A 15,000-nucleotide genomic window follows, 5' to 3' on the forward strand; every position below is an offset into this window, starting at 1 on the left:
GCAGAAGAGGATGTATTGAAATGGTTTGGTCGCATGGAGAGAATGAGTGAGGAAAGGTTGACAAAGATGATATATGTGTCTGAGGTGGAGGGAACGAGGAGAAATGGGAGACCAAACTGGAGGTGGAATGATGGAATGGAAAAGATTTTGAGCGATCGGGGCCTCAACATGCAGGAGGGTGAAAGGCGTGCAAGGAATAGAGTGAATTGGAACGATGTAGTACAACGGGGTCGACGTGCTATCAATGGAATGAACAAGAGCATGTGAAACGTCTGGGGTAAACCATGGAAAGTTTTGTGGGGCCTGGATGCGGAAAGGGAGCTGTGGTTTCGGTGCCTTACATATGACAGCTAGAGACTGAGTGTGGACGAATGTGGCCTTTGTTGTCCTTTCCTAGCGTTACCTCGAGCGCACGCGGGTCAATGGAATGAACAAGGGCATGTGAAGCGTCTGGGGTAAACCATGGAAAGTTTTGTGGGGCCTGGATGTGGAAAAGGAGCTGTGGTTTCGGTGCCTTACATATGACAGCTAGAGACTGAGTGTGGACGAATGTGGCCTTTGTTGTCCTTTCCTAGCGTTACCTCGAGCGCACGCGGGTCAATGGAATGAACAAGAGCATGTGAAACGTCTGGGGTAAACCATGGAAAGTTTTGTGGGGCCTGGATGTGGAAAAGGAGCTGTGGTTTCGGTGCCTTACATATGACAGCTAGAGACTGAGTGTGGGCGAATGTGGCCTTTGTTGTCCTTTCCTAGCGCTACCTCGAGCGCACGCGGGGGGAGGGGGTTGTCATTTCATGTGTGTCAGGGTGGCGGTGGAAATGGATGAAGGCAGCATGTATGAATATGTGCATGTGTTTATGTATATACATGTGTATGTCGGTGGGTTGGGCCATTCTTTCGTGTGTTTCCTTGCGCTACTTCGCTAACGCGGGAGACAGCGACAAAGTATAATAAATAAATAAAGTAATATATATATATATATATGGGCGTTAATGTCCTCTTTCGACAAAATGTTGGCTAACCATTTTTCTGGTATGATTTTTTCCTGATCATTTTATCAGAATTTATTCTTCAAAACAATGGGTTCGAATCCCGCCTCAATTCCCTCCCGTTCCTTGAAGGGGAGGTTATGACACCTGTACAGAATCCCTGACACATAAAGTAGGCCGATCTCTCGTCCTGGTGGTGAGCCGGGAGCCAAGGGCGTCGCACCAAACATCCCACCAACTCTTAACTATTTGGGCCAGGTCACCCAGTGGTGAACCCGTCCATGTATGCTCGAAGAAATGTCACTCGAGTGACGCATGTCGCATGACGCATGTCGCATGATGCATGTCGAGTGACGCATGTCGCATGACGCATGTCGCATGATGCATGTCGAGTGACGCATGTCGCATGACGCATGTCGCATGACGCATGTCGCATGACGCATGTCGAGTGACGCATGTCGCATGACGCATGTCGCATGACGCATGTCGCATGAGAGTGAAGGAAATATTCTTGAAGCGTTTGAAGGCCAATGGTCATTAATCATGTCACATGACATCCCAAAGATGATTACAGAAAACGTGGTCTCAGTTGTGTACATTAAAAGCCAATATTGGCATAGTGGTCTTAGACAAGTTAGTATTTACATGATTCACAGCTCGTTTTCAAGGCAAACATTAATGAAAGTTTTACACACACACACACACACACACACACACACACATTCCTGGCGCCACCCCCGTCCCACAGGAAACAGCATCGCTACCCCCAGCTTCAGCGAGTTAGCGCCAGGAAAACAAACAACAATGGCCACATTCGATCACACTCAGTCTCTATCTGTCATGTACAAAGCATCGAAACCACAGCTCCCTTTCCACATCCAGGCACATCAGACGTTTCACATGCCCTAATACAGTCTTTTGACTGCACGTCGAACCTGGTATGCCACATGTTCTAATTCACTCTATTCCTTGCACGCCTTTCACCCTCCTACATGTTCAGGCCCCGATCGCTCAAAATCTTTTTCACTTCATCTATCCATCTCCACTCTGGCCTCTCCTTGTTTCCTTCACCTATGACACATGTATCTTCTTTGTCAATCTTTCCTCACTCATTCTCTCCATGTGACCAAACCATTTCAACTTACCCTCTTCTGCTCCTTCAACCACACTAATTATTTCCACACATCTCTCTTACCCTTTCATTACTTACTCGATCAAACCACCTCACACCACATATTATCCTCAAACATTTCATTCCCAACACATCCACCCTCCTCCGCACAACCCTATCCACGCCTCACAACCATACAACATTGTTGGAACCACTATTCCTTTAAACATACCCATTTTTGCTCTCCGAGATAATGTTCTCGCCTTCCACACATTCTTCATCGCTCCCACAACCTTCGCCCCCTTCCCCACTCTGTGACTTACTTCCGCTTCCATGGTTCCATTCGCTGCCAAATCTACTCTCAGATATCTAAAACACTTCACTTCCTCCAATTTTTCTCCATTCAAACTTACAACCCATTTAACTTGTCCCTCAACCTTACTGTACTTAATAATCTTGCTCTTATTCACATTTACTCTCAACTTTCTCCTTTCACACACTTTACCAAACTCAGTCACCAACTTCTGCAGTTCCTCCATCGAATCAGCCACCAGAGGTATATTATCGGCGAACAACAGCTGACTCACATCCCAAGCCCTTTCATCCACAACAGACTGCATACTCGCCCCTCTCTCCAAAACTCTTGCATTCACCTCCCTAACAACCCCATCCATAAACAAATTAAGTAACCATAGATACATCACACACCCCTGCCGCAGACCAACATTCACTGGGAACCAATCACTTTCCTCTCTTCCTACACGTACACATGCCTTACATCCTTGATAAAAACTTTCCACTACTTCTAGCAGCTTACCTTCCACACCGTATACGATTAAAACCTTCCATAAAGCAACTCTATCAACCCTATCATATGCCTTCTCCAGATCCATAAATGCTACATACAAATCCATTTGCTTTTTCTAAGTATTTCTCACATACATTCTTCAAAGCAAACACCAGATCCACACATCCTCTACCACTTCTGAAACCACACTGCTCTTCCCCAATCTGATGCTCTGTACATACCTTCACCCTCTTAATCAATACCCTCCCATATAATTTACCAGAAATACTCAACAAATCTATACCTCTGTAATTTGAACACTCACCTTTATCCCCTCTGCCTTTGTACAATGGCACTATGCAAGCATTCCGCCAATCCTCAGGCACCTCACCATGAGTCATACATACATTAAATAACCTTACCAACCAGTCAGCAACACAATCATCCCTTTTCTTAATGAATTCTACTGCAATATATATATATATATATATATATATATATATATATATATATATATATATATAAAGTAACTGGCGAAAGACTAGTTTTAAATATGGAAGGGGTGCCCGTCGTGTTCAAGGGTCGTATCGCCCTGCTCCAAGGTCGTTCAGTCGTGCTCAAGGAATTAAATTACAGACGATGTCGCTCTCGAGTCTCGTCTGATACTTGGACTGAAGCAAGACATTTATTTTAAGGTGTCCAGCTGTATTGTTGTCACCAGCGCCTGTTCCATGTTCATCAATAATTGAATAGTTCTGCCAAGATATCCTCTAAATGAACCATTAATTATTACCATAATTATTAACAGTTATCACCATTATCGTTAATCATAATTCATTATTGTTATTATAAAAGACAATGGCTGTGTGGGAGTGTTGGGGTCACCACAGCCTAGCTTAACCTGTTCCAACACACCACTAGGTAACATCGGTCTGCTGCAGCCAGCCATGGAGTTATTTCTACAATGGCGCCACTAGAATAACACTGATGAAAATATGGAATAACCACTGGTAAAGAAATGGAAGAAAAGTAACCTTTACCGCATTTCTAACAACTCCACAACTTACAAAGGGAATGAGACGCTGCCACTGTGAGTGATCTCGATCTATTGAAATTTTCTGGTTTAGTAAAATCTGACCATCATATCCAAGGGTCGTAAAGTCGTGTTCAAGGGTCGTCTCGTGGTGTTCAAGGATCGTAAAGTCGTGTTCAAGGGTCATCTCGTGGTGTTCAAGGATTGTAAAGTCGTGTTCAAGGGTCGTCTCGTGGTGTTCGAAGGTCGCACGAACTGCGTGCACAGATTAAAAACGACCGAGTCTATTCAAGACGTGAAGGATCATAGATGCAGTGGGCCGTGCATGGCCTCACCATGATCGTCAACACCAGGTTAAGATTTCTCAATGTGTCATTATAACGTTGACGACCTAAATCCCAAATAACCAGCCAAACACCATTCTATTCTCAACAGAACCAGTTTGAAATCTTATCAATAGCGATCACTCTGCTCTATAATACATTGCATGATTATAACACACGTAATCACTAGGGTAGTTTACATAGGATCCAGCAGACTATCGTAATGTAATCCTATTAATAGGAAAACCGGAATGTTCAACAAAATGGAGATTACATAGTGGAAATAAAATAATCACTAATCACTTGTAATACAAAAACTGTAGATGTGAAGATTCCTTACAAGGATTATCAATATTCATCAACACCGCCATAGTTAACATCGATCAGCATCAGTCATGTCTACAATGCCACACACTTTCGTCCACCCTCGTCGGCGTCAAGATTAATTCAAACCCATATCTCACATCTTACCATACGCAATATGACACATATGTCACACCTTACCATACACAGTATGACACATATCTCACACCTCACCATACGCAGTATGACACATATCTCACACCTCACCATACGCAGTATGACACGTTATCAGACTGCAAGAAGCATATATGGATGACGGATGCAATATTTTACTTGATTTTCGTTTATACTTGCCCGTCTTTTCCGAAGAAACAGACGACTGAATCTTCCGAGGCAAAATCTTCGCTTGGTTCTTTCTTGTCTTCCTTATTTTACGGATGATGGGACAAGGAAGGGAGTATTTCCAACCCCCTCACCCTCTCTTCGCAGCCGCCTTCTACAACAAGCAGGCAATTCATTAATAGTATTGTTTCTCCTTCACGCCTAGTATCAACTTCATTGAATATCTTACTTCTGATTTAGCTGCCTGAGTCACAGCGGTGAACCACACACCTCTCTGCACAGACTTATATAGTAGCGTGCAATGATGGTGCAAGCAAGTCCCTGTTAACAGTTCATCAACGGAACAGATTACTACTCAACAATGAAGGCAATTACAGATGTAAGTCTGAGAGAATGCCCCGGGTGTCTGTGGTCACTGGTGCAGGTCAAGTAACCCAGTCTCGCCTTCAGCTGCACGCGGACATATTCCTTGAAATGTATATAACATCCCTGGATTTCTGATATATTACCAGTTCTTTATCTCAGCAACAGTATTTCTAGTGATAAACGGCATATCGCAGTAAGGTACTCGACCGAGACGGAACGAATAAAGAAGTGTAAGCAGTGGGTCATGCTGAGTGTGCCAGCCTGGCTGGTGCGATTGTTCCCGGCTAAAAATACCGGGACGCCGCCGCCTTCACCTATTTACCGCCATTCCTTCCAATCCGCCACAAATCCCCCTTAACCACTGACAACAGTAAACACCATATCATACACTACATGAATGCTGGGAATTTACATGAAAACCTTTTTTATATATATAGATTTTCGGCGAGACATCGATTCTAGAAAAGCCTATCCTTCCTCAAGTAACATCATGCTTTCGTCATTGCATCATTTCCCTATCCGTATATCCAAAAAGTTTATCAATAAAGCAAAAAAAAAAAAAAGCCCTAAAAATTCATATTTACTGTTAGTAAACAATATGGAGGCAATATGAAGACGGCATTAGACAGTGTTCCATGAGTCTGACGTGGAACCACTTACTCAAAAAGACGAAGGGCGCGATCTAGATATTCTTCCCTAACTTAGCCTCAACCTAAACGTGTATGGAAGAAAATATCGATCATAATTCACGGAAGAATAACCACTTGGCGTCTAGACCTCGTCAAGACCACAACAAACTCTGGCAGATTCTCCCACCACAATAACAGACCTGTACATATGTGGGCAGCACGACTGGTCCCCCGCCCACCTTGATCTGAACATGTATGTATGGCCGCCCATCATTTGCTAACCAGGCCTCCCTACCCACCACCATAGCAGCTCCCGTTATAACTAACCTCGACCCACCTGCAATAATCACCCACACACGAGGCCAGTGCCAATCCGAGAATCCGGATAAGTTAACCTTGATCTCCATTATGGTCTAGCTTAGCATAGTGTCAATGTCACTACGAGGATGAAGGTCGGGAGAGGATGTACAAAATACCTTGCTAACCTAGCCAAGCTAAGTTAGCCTAGCTAACCTAGCCGAACAACCAAGCCTAGCTAACCTAGCCTAGCTTAGTCGAACTACCTACCCTAGCTCACCTAGTCTAGCTAACCTAGCCTAGCGCCACCGTCATAGCAAGGCTGAGGCTCAGTTCCGGTAGATGGGATTTGTCTTGAATCTCTTGATGAGGAACGACAACTTTACTATAAACAACACATGACATCTACAGTGACGTGGTGGACGACTGTGTGTGTGTGTAGATGTGAGACATGTGTTCGTATCTTCCACCTTACTGATGATGCACGAAACTGGCTGCCACACCAGTCTACGTAGCAGGCAGGCAAACGTCTCACATAACTCCAGAACATAAATGACTCTCTCTCTCTCTCTCTCTCTCTCTCTCTCTCTCTCTCTCTCTCTCTCTCTCTCTCTCTCTCTCTCATATTTACAAAATATTCGTTAATGATCAGGTTTAAGGCGAGATATCATTGTAATCACGCACTCAAAATGGGACTCATTCATGCAACACCACACATGATCCAGCAGACACAAGAACAAAGTTGTGTGGTTCATTTTATGTAACAACTGTAGGAGGTACCATGCACCTCCCGCGGTGCTCAGGTAGTTGGCTACGTCCAACGGACGGAATCATAGACAAGTGAGGTGATGTAACATGAGTGTGAGGCACGGGCAGGACAACAAGCGCTCAGTGTCCTCCACAATTATAGTAACATGTTGTGCATGACGGGTCGTGCCACATGTTTAACATACATTTGTAGTGATGTAGAGATATGAACGGTGTATTACAACACTGACATGAAACCATCATTCGTAAATGCGCGAGGCTTGCAACTAATAACACATGTAGGTCAGCTGGGCTACAACACATGACTGAGTTGGGAGTGGCAGCTGCTTTGTGCTTGTTAAGTCATTACTATGTGTGTGTGTGTGTGTGTTGTGTGTGTGTGTGTGTGTGTACTGTCATAGTTGCTAGGGAAGGGTGTATTTGTGGGTATATAATGCTGGAGTGTGAAGGAGGATAGGTTCTCAGTTTGCACTTGGGGGCTGGAGGTTGGCTAGGTTCCGGTGTGGGTGGGAAGGGTCTAGACGTGTTGCAGAGAACCGACTGTCGCGAACAATGAAGTGATTTTGCAATGGAATCAATGATGTGTCACTGCGCGAATGTCAGGCGTTGTGGGTTTTTAGAGAGTCGCGCCAGTGGTGAGGGCTAGGTTTGGTGAGGTTTGCTGGGTAGTTAATGTTTGGCGTTCATAGGGAAGATGACCCAGCAGGTGAGACACAGAGTGGCGGAGATTAACTGTATGACACAAAGGTTCTCTTCCTTGTCCAAACCTGGAGGTGTCAGGTGTCCTGAGGGCGTTGTTTGTTTACATCTTTACATAACGGTAACATGTGTGGTATGGCGAGTAAATATCATGACTATGTGATAAATGACATGGCTAGAGTTCTGTTGTTGAGTAGAAACGGTTGGCCACACAAGGTGGAGGCTGGCTGGGCTCCCGTCGGTCCGGGGGTTGAGAGTGGATGTCTGTGGGGGTTGCAGACAGTCTGGTGTGAGTGAGGCGGTGTTCCTAGTGTGTGACGTAACGTGTTGCTTGAGTCATGTGAGCGTGTTGTGATGTAGGTGGGCGGTCGGCTGTGTCGGAGACTTTCACTGTGTGTGTGTGTGACCTGCGGAAGGTGTTGCCCTCATGCAGGAAGAGACTGAAGGGAGGTGGAAGGGAAAACTGCTGCATTATGAAACTCCTTTAAAGAATATGAAGGTTCTGAAGGTGAAGCTCACATTGGTTAACTACTTTTGGCCATTTTTTTCAGGGTTGTGTCAAGTAACTTTTGTGTGTTAGAAAACGATGTCAAATGCTTTGCTGATATCTAGTGTCCTCTGTACCTCCTCTATTAGCTTTTTCTACTTCTTTAACTGCGGAGACCATACTTGAGAAGCATATTCTAGTTTGGGCCTTTTGTCGTGTATGGGCAGTTTGCTAATTATTTCCTTATCAATATACTGGATAAGTAATCTGATATTTTCCCAGAAAACAGCTTGTTTCCTTATCTTTTAGTATGGAACTCAGGCGACAGGTTAGGGACAATTTCAATTCTTTAGTCTCTCACACAGAGAATCCTAGAGCTTCTTCCCTGCTACATAATCGTATCGGGGTGTTCCACTCTGTCCTATCCTCATTAGTTTACATTTCCTTTGGTTGACTTTCATCAACCACGTATCAAACCAGCTATGGAATCTGTTCAGGTCCCTTTGTAAGCAGATGCAATCCTCCTCGATTGATCTACGCATCATCTGCAAACACATTCAGGTAGGAGTCCATACTCTCAGGAAAGTCATTTACATATATCAAGACGAGTCCCAGAATAGAGCCATGTGGCACTCCGCTGTTCACCGTGACTCACATGGAGAAGGCTCCTCCGACATATATCCTTTGTTCCCTTCTACAGAAATCACGTATCTACTGAACGAGTTTCCTCCTCATTCCTGCCAAGTGATCCAGGTTCTTGATCAGCCTTCCATGCGGGACAGTGTCAAATGCTTTCTGGTCGTCTAGATACAAACATTTCATCCAGCCTTTCTTTATGTACAAGACAGAGCTCACTCTCTCGTGGAAATCTAAGAGGCTTATCACACATGACCACCTTTCCCTAAAACCATGCTTCTCACACAGGTAATTTCTCCTCAGTAGAAAGCCATCCACTTGCTTTCTATCTTTTCCAGAACCTTATAGACCACAGTCGTCAGTGTGGTCTGTGGGGTCTGTCCGGGGTCTGTCTGTGGGTCTGTAGCTCACTGTTCTTCCTGGTCTCCTTCCTCACAGACAGCTATGACGTTTGCTTTCGTCCTTACCCTCGCCCCAGACACATCCTGAACAAGAGGTTCAGCCAGCGCTTCCACACACATTCTCAGCACACATGATGATATCTTATCTGGACCATGAATCTTGTATCAGTTAAAACCTTTTACTATTTTGTTATCGTCTTTTCTAGATATATCAATGTTTTCTAAAACCTCCTCCCCATCCACTAAAGTGGTGTTGGGGCTACAGTGTCGCCCACTGTGTACACACTTCTGAACTTGTTACCAAGTTCCTCACATATCCTTACATCAACCTCAACTATTCGTCCCTCCGAATCCTTTAAGCCTGATTACCTCCTCTTTAACTCGTCTGTGTGTGTGTGTGTGTGTGTGTGTGTGTGTGTGTGTGTGTGTGTGTGTGTGTGTCAGGGAGAGAGCTTTACACTTGTGTTGCCCCGTTTTTTAACTTTGAATATAATGTGGCATGTCTTTACAACTATATGTGTGTCTATACACATGACATATGATCATCAGTAAGAGAATGATCACCAGAGATCGTGAGAGAGAGAGAGAGAGAGAGAGAGAGAGAGAGAGAGAGAGAGAGAGAGAGAGAGAGAGAGAGAGAGAGAGAGAGAGAGAGTCTTACACTGATTTCGCCCGATCTCTTAACCATTTTCCTTTCCTACCTATTTCCTGTTCTCTGTATGTCACACCTTCTCCACTTATCTTCTTCTACTCGTTCATCACGTTTATTAACCCAGTTATATAAGTTCCATTACGTTGTTTTTCTACTTTTGTTCAAGTTCTTGTTCCATCCTCCATGTGATCTGTTCTTCATTTGTTCAAGTTTCTTGTTCCATCCTCCTTGTGATCTGTTCTTCATTTGTTCAAGTTCTTGTTCCATCATCCATGTGATCTGTTCTTCATTTGTTCAAGTTCTTGTTCCATCCTCCATGTGATGTTCTTCATTTGTTCAAGTTCTTGTTCCATCCTCCATGTGATCCGTTCTTCATTTGTTCAAGTTCTTGTTGCATCCTTCATGTGATCTGTTCTTCATTTGTTCAAGTTTTTGTTCCATCTTCCATGTGATCTGTTCTTCATTTGTTCAAGTTCTTGTTCCATCCTCCATGTGATGTTCTTCATTTGTTCAAGTTCTTGTTCCATCCTCCATGTAATCCGTTCTTCATTTGTTCAAGTTCTTGTTGCATTCTTCATGTGATGTGTTCTTCATTTGTTCAAGTTCTTGTTCCATCCTCCATGTGATGTGTTCTTCATTTGTTCAAGTTCTTGTTCCATCCTCCATGTGATGTGTTCTTCATTTGTTCAAGTTCTTGTTCCATCCTCCATGTGATGTGTTCTTCATCAAGACACAGCTTAACACCGACTTCATGATCTGTGTTTACCAAGTGGTGAGATGCAGCAGCGCCACCTCATGTCATCCACTGTGGGTCATCCCGGCCCCCCGTGCTCTCCTCTTGCTGTAGGTAAACAATCACATCTTATCAACCCAGCGTCGGAACTCCTGCTATACTTCACAAGCGTCCTCACCACACTGGCAATGCACACTTTACTTTGGGACTTTTGTATGATGTCCTTTTTTTTTCCTGTATATTATTCCTGCATGTGCTTGATGGCAATAATGGAGGGAAACAGCGTCTCGTATGTAACATTTATGGTCTCCCAAATGCGGTATTCTGCAACAGGCTGGGTGTTCTGCCAACAACAAAGTCCCTTTCACAATTAGGTTTCCATATTCCATCTCCGGTAGGCTTCAATTTCTCTTTTTTCAACCATTTATCTGACCCAAGTTCTAAGTTCAGCATCATCCGCAAACACATTCAGATAAGTTACAAGTCCTTTTGACTAGATATTGACATACATCAGGGAAGTTAGCAGTCCTTACAGAATACTTATAGGTACTACTACATGACAGTGTGAACACGCATCTCTGCAATGTGTTTGGTTTCCTTGTGTCTAGAGTCGTCCTCTTCTCGTACCCAGTGTATATCGAGGTGGTCACCAGCCTCCTTTGGTGGACAGCGTCAACTACTTTCCGGTGAACCAAAACTACACAGTCTACACTCAACCATCTTACAACCACCTTCCTCCCCTGGTGATGATCACTGTATCAAGGAAGCTGTTCGTTTCATCAGGAAGGACCAGTTCCATGTGGATCCTCGGCGTCTATCGCTCTTGAAAATACCATTTGACTGAGGAACTTCACATCCATGACGAGATGGTTGGACCTGATGATATTATTATACCAAGAACAGAAACTCGCTCACCCTTGCCTTTACTTCATACACGATTAACCATTTCAGTTTTTAAGATTTTTCGACCCTGGAATTGCATCGACCCCCCTTCCACAGTTCCGTCGATCCACTTTGGGAACCACTAGTTTAGATGGTTCCTCCTGCCACTTCACCTGGCGAGTGTGGGCAGTGGTGTGTTCTCAGTCATGACCACTTTGCAACTTGGCCTCCAGCTCCCAGAATGTTTGCTGCTTCAGAAACCATGCCCTCAGGGTGCCTACCTTGCCCTCAGGGTGCCTACCTTGCCCTCAGGGTACCTACCTTGCCCTCAGGGTGCCTACCTTGCCCTCAGGGTGCCTACCTTGCCCTCAGGGTGCCTACCTTGCCCTCAGGGTGCCTACCTTGCCCTCAGGGTACCTACCTTGCCCTCAGGGTGCCTACCTTGCCCTCAGGGTGCCTACCTTGCCCTCAGGGTGCCTACCTTGCCCTCAGGGTGCCTACCTTGCCCTCAGGGTGCCTACCTTGCCCTCAGGGTACCTACCTTGCCCTCAGGGTGCCTACCTTGCCCTCAGGGTGCCTACCTTGCCCTCAGGGTGCCTACAATGCCCTGAGGGTACATACCTTGCCCTCAGGGTGCCTACAATGCCCTCAGGGTACATACCTTGCCCTCAGGGTGCCTACCTTGCCCTCAGGGTGCCTACCTTGCCCTCAGGGTACAAACCTTGCCCTCAGGGTGCCTACCTTGCCCTCAGGGTGCCTACCTTGCCCTCAGGGTGCCTCAGTATTTGTAAACTGACGTTTATATTCAAGATGAACACACGTGTAAAATGGCCATGTCCCACATGCACAGTCCATATACCTCCCATGCTCTTCCTCCTTCATCATTGTACCGCACTCATACGTTGCCTGGTTTAGTTTTAGTTTGCAATATTTATTGTCTAGATATACCTAGACCAAACATTCCAGTGAGAGTATGGGTGAAGGGCACAGTAGGTGGAGGCCTGTATAGAGCGTACAGTGGGTATAGTATGTGGACACAGGAGGGTGACAGGTGGGCCCGAGTGGGTCCCAGGGACCCTAAGGGGCCCCTCTCCCGTCTGGAGGGAGGGGGCGGGTCCAGGATACATGAACACATGATATATAGTTACAGGAAAGTGAGTGATGCTGACAGCAGTATAGGAAACAATATTTGTGTGATGTAAAGTAAGTACAGATCCCGCCACACAGTACAGCAGCGTACGGTCGTGTACCCTGGTAGCAATGTGGAAGGTGAAGGTCACATTACATGAGCCGCTGCCAGGCTGGCTGGCTGGCTGGTGTGGTAATGTGTACATCTTAACTAATGTAATCTGCCGTCCTTACCCTGCACACTTCTGCGGCGCAATCTCTTTCCTCCCATGACCTCACCTCTCTCTCTCTCTCTCTCCTCCTGACCGACCCTCTGTGTGAACACTGTACAAGGCCTCGTGTACCAGTGACCCATATATATATATATATATATATATATATATATATATATATATATATATATATATATATATATATATATATATATATATTTTTTTTTTTTTTTTTTTCTTTCATACTATTCGCCATTTCCCGCATTAGCGAGGTAGCGTTAAGAACAGAGGACTGGGCCTTTGAGGGATTATCCTCACTTGGCCCCCTTCTCTGTTCCTTCTTTTGGAAAATTAAAAAAAAAAAACGAGAGGGGAGGATTTCCAGCCACCCGCTCCCTTCCCTTTTAGTCGCCTTCTACGACACGCAGGGAATACGTGGGAAGTATTCTTTCTCCCCTATCCCCAGGGATTTCTTTCGTCTGTTTCCTTGCGCTACCTCGCAAACGCGGGAGACAGCGACAAAGTATAAAAAAAAAAAAAATATATATATATATATATATATATATATATATATATATATATATATATATATATACCATGTACTTACTCTTATATATATGTACACACACACACACACACACACACACACACACACACACACACATACACAGCCTAAGCCATGTACCCATTTACCTAGAGGATGAACACCTGGGTTGGGTGTAATCCGACTGCCACGCCCAGAATTCGAACCCTCGAACCTGGGCTGGCCCGTGTTGACTCATGGTCAGTAACGGTAACCGCTACACCACGGAGGACCGTGTGTGTGTGTGTGTGTGTGTGTGTGTGTGTGTGTGTGTGTGTGTGTATGTGTGTGTGTGTTAGAAGGTTCCGCTCAGTTTCACAGATTCATTTTTCATGTCGGCCACAACAGGAAGGTGCTGTGTGGTGGTGTACAGCAGACACCTGTGGTCACGGCTCAGCCACGTCCTCTCCAGCACACAGTCACGTCTCACACGCGGAAGACAGGAGGAGGAGGAGACCACCAGACAGACACAGACAGACAGAGAGCGGGTGAGGCGACCCCAGACGAGACGACCCGACCCACACTCCCTGGCAAGCAGCGTGACCCACACCAGTCAGTACAGGTTGGTCTGCTGACGTGGTGGTGGTGGAGGAGGACCAAACCCACGGTGCAGTGTGTCACACACACACACACACACACACACACACACACACACACACACATACACACACGCCCCGGCACGCGTCGTGCCCCACGCCTCGACTCTTCTTAATCCAAGTATTTTGTAGTGTCGTCCACTGAGCCTCCTCATACACCAGCCTGGTATGGCCACCACCTTCACAACGCCAATACCTTCCATCATGAGGCAGTTCAATCACAAGTGCTACAGCAACACTTGCAAAAAGTCTCTATTTATGCCCGACCTAATAATCATAATGATAATAACATCATTATAACCTACAGTGATCCTGGGGAATCCAAGGCGAGGCCTCGAATACCTCAGGGGGAGGTAGCGTCTGCCTCGCCTCAAGCTGACCAAAACGGTCAGTCGTCTGCTGGTGGTGATGGTGTGGGCGGGTGAGGCAAGGGTGCCACACAGTACAGCGAGCACGACACCCCCAGGTGGGTGGGTGAGGCAAGGGTGCCACACAGTACAGCGAGCAGGACACACCCCCAGGTGGGTGGGTGAGGCAAGGGTGCCACACAGTACAGCGAGCACGACACACCCCCAGGTGGGTGGGTGAGGCAAGGGTGCCACACAGTACAGCGAGCACGACACACCCCCAGGTGGGTGGGTGAGGCAAGGGTGCCACACAGTACAGCGAGCACGACACACCCCCAGGTGAACGGGTGAGGCAAGGGTGCCACACAGTACAGCGAGCACGACACACCCCCAGGTGGGCGGGTGAGGCAAGGGTGCCACACAGTACAGCGAGCAGGACACACCCCCAGGTGGGTGGGTGAGGCAAGGGTGCCACACAGTACAGCGAGCACGACACACCCCCAGGTGGGCGGGTGAGGCAAGGATGCCACACAGTACAGCGAGCAGGACACACCCCCAGGTGGGTGGGTGAGGCAAGGGTGCCACACAGTACAGCGAGCACGACACACCCCCAGGTGGGTGGGTGAGGCAAGGGTGCCACACAGTACAGCGAGCACGACACACCCCCAGGTGGGTGGGTGAGGCAAGGGTGCCACA

At 46.2% G+C, this 15,000-nt stretch overlaps 1 protein-coding gene across 14 annotated transcripts in view; it reads right to left on the reverse strand.

The window, feature by feature from the left end:
* LOC139755047 (uncharacterized) overlaps positions 1 to 15,000 on the reverse strand; it is a 196,776-nt gene that overhangs the window by 83,982 nt on the left and 97,794 nt on the right. The window contains exon 1 of one of the 14 annotated variants that reach the window (XM_071673043.1): positions 4,901 to 5,056. The exons of the other annotated variants lie outside the window; for them this stretch is intronic. The gene's annotated coding sequence lies outside the window, so the exon portion shown is untranslated. Of the gene's footprint in view, positions 1 to 4,900; positions 5,057 to 15,000 lie in introns of those variants that run through there. 14 annotated transcript variants of the gene reach the window in all.

Source organism: Panulirus ornatus, chromosome 18 (genome assembly GCF_036320965.1).
Source record: "Panulirus ornatus isolate Po-2019 chromosome 18, ASM3632096v1, whole genome shotgun sequence".
NCBI classification, from domain to species: Eukaryota; Metazoa; Arthropoda; class Malacostraca; order Decapoda; family Palinuridae; genus Panulirus; species Panulirus ornatus.